The sequence below is a fragment of the Lolium rigidum genome, chromosome 7 (genome assembly GCF_022539505.1).
Source record: "Lolium rigidum isolate FL_2022 chromosome 7, APGP_CSIRO_Lrig_0.1, whole genome shotgun sequence".
Classification (NCBI taxonomy): Eukaryota; Viridiplantae; Streptophyta; class Magnoliopsida; order Poales; family Poaceae; genus Lolium; species Lolium rigidum.
The window spans coordinates 15,938,696-15,949,769 of NC_061514.1; positions in this window are offsets into that span (position 1 = coordinate 15,938,696).

An 11,074-nucleotide genomic window follows, 5' to 3' on the forward strand; every position below is an offset into this window, starting at 1 on the left:
CATTACAAAGTGTGAATAAAACATGTAGGTATTGTCATAAAACTAGTATGGAACATAAGAAATTATAGATACGTTGGAGACGTATCAGTACTTACGTATTGTAAATTGTTCTTAGAACAAATCTAAAAACCATTTTTGTATCATGCCCCTGCTTCAAATAATATCTACTCATGATTAGTTGGCATTTACTCACATTTCTTTATTTGTATTTCGAAAATATGACCCTTATCAGACCAAGTATAAGTCATTGCATCCCTTTTTATGTGTTTTGCTGTGTACACATGTGCTCATGATCTTGTTACAAACTTGGTAGGTCAATCGTAGGAACTATGCAACTAATGTCTGGTTTCTGTCTTCGTGTATTCTAGGTGTGTGTTCATATCTTATTCAGCAATTACATATGATTTTTGGTGCCAAAGTCTAAGGTGATTGGATCAAGCTAGAATCATCCTCTACTTACAGAATTTGGTTGTGTAAGTTTCAATGGTTTTTACTACTGGGCTGGATGAATACCTCTTGCCTTAGTTTTGACTGAGTTTGCAGTTTGGTATCTGATCATCCAATGAGTGTGGTTTCATGTTGTAGTTGTCGTCTCTGAAGTTATTTGAACCAAAAATACTTGTCGTCGTCAGATCTGAGAGTTCACTCAAGATTTATTGTCTCTCTCTATATATAATATGGATGATAGTACATATATTCAGCTATGCCATAAACTTAATTTATCCTTTTCTATTTTATTTTTAGTCTGTCATTCCTCACATTCTTATTATTCTGTAATATTCAACTTAGCTGATGTTGTTGTCGTGAATTTCACAATATCTTACCACTTGTAACTATTCAAGTTAACTAATGTCGTTAAGTTGACAATATTTTGTCCGTTTCTTATAACCTGCCCATGTACTCTATTATTAGAATCAGATATGGGTTTCACCATCATGTTTTTCAATGTTGTGAACACCATTCATATCTACTGCATGTAATAAGCAAACAAGGTAGCAAATATTTGCATGGTATATAATCAATATGTTCATTTCAATGGAAATTTCAGATGATACATGTTATACTCATGTAGATTTTCTTTTTCTCTGTGCTCATGTTACTTTAAATAGTAGATAATGTGCATCATTTTTTTGGAACATATATGTTTCTCGATGCATTGATTACTCAAAGTAATGGCATGTTTTCTATTTCCCTTCTCCATTGAGCTGCAACATTCAGAGATGTTTATTCAGATGACAATGTTAAGCTGTGGTGGCATCAACATGTTACTTTGGAGCCGGCTAGCGATCTCTCTGGCGAGCATATAAGTGCATATACGTCCACGAGTACAATGTGGTGTTGCTTATAAACTGTTGATGAAAAGTAAGCCCTCAACCAGACATAGGTTCTCAATTCCAAGGGGCTTCATAAAATTCTTTTATTGCAAGCAATATTTTGGGGTTTTGATTATGAGTGTGAAGTATTGGCATAGAATTTTCTTCCGCCTTATTCATATGGATCATACAATGTTGTACTTCCTTTGTCCCAAATTAATCGACTTGGATTTGTCTAGATTCACATGCAAATCAAGATAAATCCGAGCCAATTAATTTGGGATAGTGGAAGTACTATTTTAGATTTTGTGAACTTCTATCGGTCGATATAGATCAATCTCTAAAGGTAGTTACATTAATTCCACTATCGATTCACTCTAATGCAGGTAGTAAACATTCATTATAGTTCCAAAATGATCGAAAAGGAAGCAAACTGCAGGTACATATTATTGAGCATGATTCCTTGTTCAAAATGTTTACCTGTAAACACAAATTGGTTCAAAATTAGATACCATAAATTTAAGGATATTGCATTCGGTTTAATGTGATTACAACTTACAAGAAGATAGTCTGTTATTCCGCAAAGATTATGTATCTTAGGATGCACAATTGATCAAGAACAGAGTTTGCACATATGTGTCCAAGGCCACCTACATTTGTGACCAATTTTAATGATAACTCGATATACATAGAGTTATTCAATGTGTCATGTATACTGTTGTATGCATCTTGTGATTTTTCATGTACTCTAAATGTTGATGTATGTTGAATGGTTATACTTGTTTAAATTTCTCCTTATGTTCTGACGAGGACATGAGAAGGTGCAGCAGGTTTTAGTAGATAGACAATATATTCTCTACATGAAAAATCAAGGCTAAATAATGTGACGGTAAAAGAAGCCGTGATGACAATCGCATATTTATATGTCCGTAGCAACGTACGGGCATTTAACTAGTATATGTATGTGTATGTGTGTGTGTGTTTAGATGTGTTTTAGAATTTCTCAAAAAATCAAAAGTACAAAATTTCCAAAAGGTCATTCAAAATTTTAAAAAATTAGAAAAATACAAATTTCCAAAAAATTCAAAAATTTACGAATATAAAAAAAATTCAAATTTCAAAAAATTTCAAAACCTTTACAAATTTCACAAAATTCCAAAAAATACAAATTTCAAAAAAATAAAAAAATTACAAATTAAAAAAATTAAAATTTACAATTATTTAGAAAATTTCAAAGAAACTATTTTTTCCGAAAAAATCCTTAAAGTACAAAAAATGGAAAAGAATCTAAATATTTTTAAAAAAAATCTAAATTATTAAAAATAAAAAATAATTATGTGATGTGCCACAGAAATGTGCATTTCTGTGGCACATATAGCAAGAATATGCGCCACAAAATGTGTATTTCTATGGCTCATATTGATATTAGTCGTTGGAACCGGGACTAATGATGACATTAGTCTCGAGCCCAAACACGGCCAGGAATAAAGCTCCGTACAGAAGTCCCATTTTATACTAGTGTATGTGTTGGCAATCTTAAACAGCAGAGTGAAAGAAAATGGCCAAGTGGATGGGCTGATTCCATATTTAGTTGATAGAGGATATCAAATTTACAATACGCCAATGATACAATTATTTTATGGAGCATAATATGGAGAAATCTCTCAATATGAAGCCCATTATGTGCATTTTCGAGGAGCTCTCGGGACTTAGGATAAACTTTCAGAAGAGTGAAGTCTCCTGTTTTGGTAAGGCGGAAGATGCACTAGAGGATTATAGAAATTATTTTGGTTGCGAAGTTGCCTCTTTCCCTGTTAGGTATTTGGGTATCTCCATTCATTTTAGAAAGCTAAAAATGGTGAATGGAAGCTAGTGGAAGACCAATTCGAGAGGAAACTTGCAAGTTGGGTCTGTAAATTACTCTCGTATGGGGATCGCCTGGTTCTTATTAATTCGGTGCTAACAAGCCTCATATGTTCATGCTCTCTTTCTTTGAAATACCAATAGGGGCACAGAAAAGATTGGACTTTTATAGATCAAGATTTTTCTGGTAAAGTGATGGCCACAAGAAGAAGTATAGACTTACGCGGTGGAATATCATTTGCAGATCCAAAGAACAAGGGGGTTTGGGGTGGAGGTTTTGGAGATAAAGAACATGTGTTTATTGAGCAAGTGGCTCTTTAAACTCTTAACTGAGCAAGGAGTATGGAAAGATCTCATACAGAATAAATACTTACGCTCTAAATCTGTGTTGCAAGTAAAGGTAAAATCCCCGGACTAACCTTTTTGAATGGCATTATGAAAGTTAAGGATGACTTCTTTGAAAGAGGTTCTTTCACTGTTGGGAATGGTGAGAGTATTAGGTTCTATAAAAATACTTGCTGAGGTGGTGCACCTTTGGCACATCAATATCCATCTTTATATAATATTGTCCAAAGAAAATAATGTCATGGCTCAAGTGCCTTGGAACATTGGTTTTAGTCAGGCAAACAATATCTGGTACCAGAGCTGATAGATGGATTCATTTGGTGCAGCGTCTACCTAACCGCACAAATCGATATGTTTTACTTGGAAGCTAACGACATCTGGTTCTTTCATGGTCAAATCATTATATCTAGATTATATGAATGACCATACTTTATTTTTTTGGAAATACCTATGGAAAATTAAGGTTCCGCTGAAAATTAGATTTTTTATGTGGTTCCTTCATCACCGAGTCCTACTCACGAAAGATAATTTGGCCAATTTTTTGGCATGGTAGTAAGAAGTGTTGTTTTTCTAATCAACATGAATCAATACAACATGTATTCATTAGTTACCCGCTAGCGAAAGGTGTGTGGCATATTGTCCTGATGGCCTTAGACATAATTCCCCCAAAGAATATTAAAAATTTATTTGGCAATTAGCTAGAGGGAGTTGTAAAGAAAGATAAAGTACAAATCGAGTTGGTGTTTGTGCTTTACTTTGGTCTATCTGAAATATGAGGAATGATTATATTTTCAGCAAAGCAAAAAACTACTTTTATGCTGGTTAAACCACTGGACACCAATTGGATCCTTATGTGATCTTACCTGGCGATAGGATTGGGCTACTGGGTGAGATCCGGTTTCATGCCCCAGTACAATTGTTGGACCAAGCACGTGGAAAGAGGGGTTATGATGGAAGACAATGAAGAAGAAGAAGAAGAAGAAGAAGAGGATGATGACAACTATCCCATGTTCCCTGAATACGGTGATACTGCAAATGGGGGTTGTTTTCCATTACAAGGCAATGGAAAAAATGAAGAAGAAGACCAAGAGGCACCATATGATCCTACGGATGATCTTCGTCAGACCATTGCTGGTGCAAGGAGAGAATGTGAAGCTTAAAAGGAAAGGTTGAACTTCGACAAGATGTTAGAGGATCACAACAAATTATTGTACCCGACTTGCGAAGATGGCCAGAAAAAGCTTGGTTGCACACTGGAATTGTTGCAATGGAAGGAAGAGAACGGTATCACTGACTCGGGATTTGAAAAGTTGTTGAAAATAATTAAGAAGCAGCTTCCAAGGGGTAACGAATTGCCCCCCAGTACGTACGAAGTGAAGAATGTTGTCTGCCCTCTAGGATTAGACGTGCAAAAGATACATGCATGCATTAATAATTGCATCCTCTACCACGGTGAGTACGAGAATTTGGATGCATGCCCGTTGTGCACTGCATTGCGGTATAAGATCAGACGAGATGACCTGGGTGATATTGAGGGAGAGCGCCCCAAGATGAGGGTTCCTGCCAAGCTTATGTGGTATGCTCCTATAATACCACGGCTGAAATGTTTGTTCGGAAATAAAGAGCTGATACGTCTCCGACGTATCGATAATTTCTTATGTTCCATGCCACATTATTGATGATATCTACATGTTTTGTACACATTATATGACATATTTATGCGTTTTCCGGAACTAACCTATTGATGAGATGCCGAAAGGCCAGTTGCTGTTTTCTGCTGTTTTTGGTTTCAGAAATCCTAGTAACGAAATATTCTCGGAATTGGACGAAATCAACGCCCAGGTTCCTATTTTGCCCGGAAGCATCCAGAACACCCGAGAGTCGCCAGAGGGGGACCACACAGGCCCCAGATGATAGGCCGGCGCGGCCCAGGCCCTGGCCGCGCCGCCTTATGGTGTGGTCGCCCCTTCGACCTTCTGACGCCGCCTCTTCGCCTATAAAAACGTCCCTGACCTAAAACATCGATACGAAAAAATCACGGTACGAGAAACCTTCCAGAGCCGCCGCCATCGCGAAGCCAAGATCTGGGGGACAGGAGTCTCTGTTCCGGCACGCCGCCGGGACGGGGAAGTGCCCCCAGAAGGCTCCTCCATCGACACCACCGTCATCTTCATCAACGCTGCTTGTCTCCCATGAGGAGGGAGTAGTTCTCCATCGAGGCTCGGGGCTGTACCGGTAGCTATGTGGTTCATCTCTCTCCTATGTACTTCAATACAATAGTCTCATGAGCTGCCTTACATGATTGAGATTCATATGATGATGCTTGTAATCTAGATGTCATTATGCTAGTCAAGTGGGTTTTACTTATGTGATCTCCGGAGACTCCTTGTCCCACGTGTGTAAAGGTGAGAGTGTGTGCACCGTGTGGGTCTCTTAGGCTATATTTCACAGAATACTTATTCACTGTTATGAATGGCATAGTGAAGTGCTTATTTATATCTCTTTATGATTGCAATGTGTTTTGTATCACAATTTATCTATGTGCTACTCTAGTGATGTTATTAAAGTAGTTTTATTCCTCCCGCACGGTGTAATGGTGATAGTGTGTGCATCCGTGTTAGTACTTGGCGTAGGCTATGATTATGATCTCTTGTAGATTATGAAGTTAACTATTGCTATGATGGTATTGATGTGATCTATTCCTCCTACATAGTGTGAAGGTGACAAGTGTGCATGCTATGTTAGTACTTGGTTTAGTCGTGTTGATCTTTCATGCACTCTAAGGTTATTTAAATATGAACATTGAATTGTGGAGCTTGTTAACTCCGGCATTGAGGGTTCGTGTAATCCTACGCAATGGTGTTCATCATCCAACAAGAGTGTAGAGTATGCATTTATCTCTGTTATGCGATCAAAGTTGAGAGTGTCCACTAGTGAAAGTCTAATCCCTAGGCCTTGTTCCTAAATACTGCTATCGCTGCTTGTTTACTGTTTTACTGCATCTGTACTTCCTGCAATATTACCACCATCAACCACACGCCAGCAAGCACTTTTCTGGTGCCGTTACTACTGCTCATATTTATTCATACCACCTGTATTTCACTATCTCTTCGCCGAACTAGTGCACCTATTAGGTGTGTTGGGGACACAAGAGACTTCTTGCTTTGTGGTTGTAGGGTTGCATGAGAGGGATATCTTTGACCTCTTCCTCCCTCAGTTCGATAAACCTTGGGTTATCCACTTAAGGGAAACTTTCTGCTGTTCTACAAACCTCTGCTCTTGGAGGCCCAACACTGTCTACAAGAATAGAAGCACCCGTAGACATCAAGCTATTTTCTCGGCGCCGTTGCCGGGAGGAAAGGTAAAAGGTACTCACACTCCGGATCTCGGCTACTAAGCTATTTTCGCCGTTGTAAGTACTCGAAGCTATTTCCTTTAGATCCTGCAATTGCATCTTTTTGTTTCTTGTTTACACTAGTTTGGCATAATGGACAACAATGAGCTTCTTATTCTATTTCCTGATTTAAGACATGGATGGTTTGATCCGAAAATTAAAAAACCCATGGAACATATTAGCATGAATACTTTGAATACCATTGTTGCTAATGATATGGAAAATTCTAAGCTTGGGGAAGCTGGTTTTGATGAGCATGATCTTTTTAGTCCACCAAGCATTGAGGAGGAAATTTACTTTGATAATACTTTGCCTCCTATTTATGATGATTATAATGATAGTGGTCTTTTGGTGCCACCTACTATGGAGAGTAAATTTTGTTGTGATTATACTATGCCTCCTACACTTGATCAGAATAATAATGATAGATACTTTGTTGAATTTGCTCCCACGACAACTAATAAAATTGATTATGCCTATGTGGAGAGTAATAATTTTATGCATGAGACTCATGATAAGAATGCTTTATGTGATAGTTATATTGTTGAGTTTGATCATGATGCTACTGAAAGTTATTATGAGAGAGGAAAATATGATTGTAGAAATTTTCAAGTTACTAAAATACCTCTTTATATGCTGAAATTTTTGAAGTTACACTTGTTCTATCTTCCTATGCTTGTTACTTTGCTCTTCATGAACTTGTTTATTTACAAGATTCCTATGCATAGGAAGCATGTTAGGCTTAAATGTGTTTTGAATTTGCCTCTTGATGCTCTCTTTTGCTTCAACTCTTATTTCTTGCGAGTGCATCATAAAAACTGCTGAGCCCATCTTAATGGCTATAAAGAAAGAACTTCTTTGGAGATAACCCATGTGTTTATTTTGCTAAAGTACCTCTATTTTATATTTGTGTCTTGGAAGTTGTTACTACTGTAGCAACCTCTCCTTATCTTAGTTTTATGTTTTGTTGTGCCAAGTAAAGTCTTTGATAGTAAAGTGAATACTAGATTTGGATTACTGCGCAGAAACAGATTTCTTTGCTGTCACGAATCTGGGCCTAATTCTCTGTAGGTAGCTCAGAAAATTATGCCAATTTACGTGTGTGACCTCAGATATGTACACAACTTCCATTCAATTTGGGCATTTTCATTTCAGCAAGTCTGGTGCCTCAATAAAATCCATCGTTACGGACTGTTCTATTTTGACAGATTCTGCCTTTTATTTCGCATTGCCCCTTTTGCTATGTTGGATGAATTTCTTTGATCCATTAATGTCCAGTAGCTTTATGCAATGTCCAGAAGTGTTAAGAATGATTGTGTCACCTCTGAACATGTTAATTTTTATTGTGCACCAACCCTTTAATGAGTTGTTTCGAGTTTGGTGTGGAGGAAGTTTTCAAGGGTCAAGAGAGGAGGATGATATACTATGATCAAGAAGAGTGAAAGCTCTAAGCTTGGGGATGCCCCGGTGGTTCACCCCTGCATATTTCAAGAAGACTCAAGCGTCTAAGCTTGGGGATGCCCAAGGCATCCCCTTCTTCATCGACAACTTATCAGGTTCCTTCTCTTGAAACTATATTTTTATTCGGTCACATCTTATGTACTTTACTTGGAGCGTCTGTGTGCTTTTGTTTTTGTTTTTGTTTGAATAAATGCTTGTGTGGGAGAGAGACACGCTCCGCTGGTTCATATGAACACATGTGTTCTTAGCTTTTAATGTTCATGGCGAAGGTTAAAACTGCTTCGTTCATTGTTATATGGTTGGAAACGGAAAATGCTACATGTAGTAATTGGTAAAATGTCTTGAATAACTTGATACTTGGCAATGGTTGTGCTCATGTTTAAGCTCTTGCATCATATACTTTGCACCTATTAATGAAGAAATACATAGAGCTTGCTAAAATTTGGTTTGCATAATTGGTCTCTCTAAGGTCTAGATAATTTCTAGTATTGAGTTTTGAACAACAAGGAAGACGGTGTAGAGTCTTATAATGTTTACAATATGTCTTTTATGTGAGTTTTGCTGCACCGGTTCATCCTTGTGTTTGTTTCAAATAACCTTGCTAGCCTAAGACTTGTATCGAGAGGGAATACTTCTCATGCATCCAAAATCCTTGAGCCAACCACTATGCCATTTGTGTCCACCATACCTACCTACTACATGGTATTTCTCCGCCATTCCAAAGTAAATTGCTTGAGTGCTACCTTTAAATAATTCAAAATTTATCACCTCTGATTTGTGTCAATGTTTTATAGCTCATGAGGAAGTATGTGGTGTTTTATCTTTCGATCTTGTCATTTACTTCGACGGACTTTCACAATGGACTAGTGGCTTCATCCTCTTATCCAATAATTTTGCAAAAAGAGCCGGCAATGGGGTTCCCAGCCCCGATTAATTAACTTGCATTAATAATTCTCTTCACATGTTTTGCTCGATTCATCAGTAAGCAACTTAATTTTGCAAATAGACACTCCTTCATGGTATGTGATTGTTGGAAGGCACCCGAGGATTCGGTTAGCCATGGCTTGTGTAAGCAAAAGGTTGGGAGGAGTGTCATCCATAAATAATGAAACTAAAGTACATGTGTAAACAAAAGAGAAAGAGGGATGATCTACCTTGCTGGTAGAGATAACGTCCTTCATGGGAGCCGCTCTTGAAAGTCTGGTTGATGAGGTAGTTAGAGTGCCCACTACCATTCGTTGACAATAACAAACACCTCTCAAAAATTTACTTTTATGCTCTCTTTATGTTTTCAAAACCGAAGCTCAAGCACAAATATAGCAATCGATGCTTTTCCTCTTTGAAGGACCTTTCTTTTACCTTTTATGTTGAGTCAGTTCACCTATCTCTCTCCACCTCAAGAAGCAAACACTTGTGTGAACTGTGCATTGATTCCTACATACTTGCATATTGCACTTGTTATATTACTCTATGTTGACAATTATCCATGAGATACACATGTTACAAGTTGAAAGCAACCGCTGAAACTTAATCTTCCTTTGTGTTGCTTCAATACCTTTACTTTGATTTATTGCTTTATGAGTTAACTCTTATGCAAGACTTATTGATGCTTGTCTTTAAGTACTATTCATGAAAAGTCTTTGCTTTATGATTCGAGTTGTTTACTCATGTCATTACCATTGTTTTGATCGCTGCATTCATTACATATGTTTACAATATGATCAAGTTTATGATGGCATGTCACTCCAGAAATTATCTTTGTTTATCGTTTACCCGCTCGGGACGAGCGTAAACTAAGCTTGGGGATGCTGATACGTCTCCGACGTATCGATAATTTCTTATGTTCCATGCCACATTATTGATGATATCTACATGTTTTGTACACATTATATGTCATATTTATGCGTTTTCCGGAACTAACCTATTGACGAGATGCCGAAAGGCCAGTTGCTGTTTTCTGCTGTTTTTGGTTTCAGAAATCCTAGTAACGAAATATTCTCGGAATTGGACGAAATCAACGCCCAGGTTCCTATTTTGCCCGGAAGCATCCGGAACACCCGAGAGTCACCGAGAGGGGGCCACACAGGCCCCAGATGATAGGCCGGCGCGGCCCAGGCCCTGGCCGCGCCGCCTTATGGTGTTGTCGCCCCTTCGACCTTCTGACGCCGCCTCTTCGCCTATAAAAAGGTCCCTGACCTAAAACATCGATACGAAAAAACCACGGTACGAGAAACCTTCCAGAGCCGCCGCCATCGCGAAGCCAAGATCTGGGGGACAGTAGTCTCCGTTCCGGCACGCCGCCGGGACGGGGAAGTGCCCCGGAAGGCTCCTCCATCGACACCACCGCCATCTTCATCAACGCTGCTGTCTCCCATGAGGAGGGAGTAGTTCTCCATCGAGGCTCGGGGCTGTACCGGTAGCTATGTGGTTCATCTCTCTCCTATGTACTTCAATACAATAGTCTCATGAGCTGCCTTACATGATTGAGATTCATATGATGATGCTTGTAATCTAGATGTCATTATGCTAGTCAAGTGGGTTTTACTTATGTGATCTCCGGAGACTCCTTGTCCCACGTGTGTAAAGGTGACGAGTGTGTGCACCGTGTGGGTCTCTTAGGCTATATTTCACAGAATACTTATTCACCGTTATGAATGGCGTAGTGAAGTGCTTATTTATATCTCTTTATGATTGCAAT